Raw genomic sequence first — 2,382 nt, 5'->3', positions numbered from 1 at the left:
GAAACAAAGAAACATGTCCCAAATAAAAGTACAGGAGAAACCTTCAGAAATAGAACTAAATGAAATGGAGGCAACCCATGCACCAGCAGAGTTTAAACACTAGTTATAAGAATGCTTTAGAAACTTAGTGAGGATTGCAACAAAGAAAATAGTAAGCATAAAAAAGGACATAGAAACCATAAAAAGAATCCGTCAGAAATAAAGAATACAATAACTGAAATGAAGAATACACTAGAAAAAATCAACAGCAGGTTAGATGAAGCAGAGGATTGAATCAGTGATTTAGAAGACAAGGTATAATAGCAGAAAATACAAAATCAGAACAAAAAAATAAAAAGGAATTTTAAAAAATGAAGATGATTTAAAGGAACCTGTGGGACAACATGAAGCATAACAATATTTGCATCATAGGAGTACCAGACATAGAAGAGAGGGGCAAGGGATCAAGAACCTATTTAGGGCCGGCCGAGTGGCGCAATGGTTAAGAACTCGCTTGGGATGCCAGAGGGCCCGGTTCGGATCCCACATATGAGGGCCAGTGACACTGCCCTCCACAGCTAAGATGCTGAACAACAGCTCAACCTGGAGCTGGGATGCCGTGAGTCGCTGGTGACGGCGTAGGCTGCAGCCCCTGTTGCAGTGGGTTGCCATGGGCTACCGTGTGTAGCCAGCAGCCAGCGTGAGTGGCCAGCAGCCGCTGTGAGTGGCCGTCCAGAAGCTGGCGACTGATCTGCCTCTCCCGGGAAGAGCGCAATGATGGTGCCAACTTGGGCCAGTGAAGCGACGTCCTCCACAACTAGACTGAAGAACAAAAAAAAGGACAGCAACTTGTCTGTTCCCCTTCCCCCAATTCCTCAGTGCTGTTCCCATCCCCCAATTCCCCAATAAAAATCTTAAAAAAAAAAGAACCTATTTACAGAAATAATGACAGAAAACTTCCCTAACTTGACAGAAAATAATGACAGGAAATAGATGTACAAGCCCAGGAAGAACAGAGAGTCCCAAACAGGATGAACACAAAGAGGCCCACACCAGACACATTATAATTAGAATGGCAAGGTTAAAGACAAAGAGAGAATCCTAAAAGCAGCATGAGAAAGATAACTAGTTACCTACAATGGAGCTCCCATAAACAATCAGCAGATGTCTCAACGGAAACTTTGCAGGCCAGAAGAAAGTGGCAGAAAATATTCAAAGTGATGAAAAACAAGGCTATCATTGACAATTGAAGGAGAGATAAAGAAAAAGCTAATGAAATTCACCATCAAGCCAGTATCACAAGAAATACTGAATGAACTTCTTTAAGCAGAAGAAAGGAGAAAACAAAGATTAAAAATATGAATAATAAAATGGCAATAACTATGTATCTATCAATAATCACTTTCAATGTAAATGGATTAAATGCTCCAATCAAAAGACATAGAGTAGCTGAATGGATAAGAAAACAAGACCCATGCATATGCTGTCTACAAGAGATCCACCTCAGATTGAAAGACACTCACAGTCTTAAAGAAATGGAAAAAGATATTTCATTCAAATGGAAATGAGAAAAAACTGGAGTAGCAATATTTATATCAGGAAAAATAGATTTTAAAACAAAGACTAAAATAAGAGACAAAGGGGGACATTACATAATAATAAAAAGATCAATCCAGCAAGAGGACATAAATCTAGTAAACATTTAAGGACTCAACATAGGAACACCTAAATACATAAACAAATATTGACTGACATAAATGCAGAGATCAACAGTAATACAATCATAGTAGAGGACTTTAACACCCCACTGACACCAATGGACAGATCTTCCAGACAGAAAATCAACATGGAAACAGTGGCCTTAAATGACACTTTAGACCAGTTGAATTTAATTGATATTTTCAGAGCATTTCACCCCAAAGCAGCAGAATATACATTGTTCTCAAGTGCTCTCAAGTGTTCTCAAGGAAAATGGAACATTTTTCAAGACAGACCATGTTAGGCCACAAAAGAAGTCTGAATAAATTTAAAAAAATTGAAATCATGTCAAGCATTCTTCTATGACCACAGCTATGGTGTACAACTGAAACCGATATAATGTTGTATGTTAGTTATATTTTTTAATAAAAATTTTAAAAAAGTATTATATACCCTGAGATATATTAAAGAAGATATATTCATTAAATAAAAATTGCAAAATATAGAAACTTGAAAGACCAAACACCAATAATCTCATTACCCAGACAAGCACATTATGTATTCTTCCAGGATATTTCCTATGCTTTAAAAAATATATAGTTAAACTTGCTCAGTATATGTAATTTTATATCTACTTTTCCAACTTTACTTCAGATTATGAGCATTTTTCATGTTTTGATTGTTTGTAGATATAGCCTGAGGATA

Source organism: Hipposideros armiger, unplaced genomic scaffold (assembly GCF_001890085.2).
Source record: "Hipposideros armiger isolate ML-2016 unplaced genomic scaffold, ASM189008v1 scaffold_287, whole genome shotgun sequence".
Lineage (NCBI taxonomy): Eukaryota > Metazoa > Chordata > Mammalia > Chiroptera > Hipposideridae > Hipposideros > Hipposideros armiger.
The sequence above is the reverse complement of the archived record's forward strand: the minus strand, read 5'-3'. Positions refer to the sequence as shown.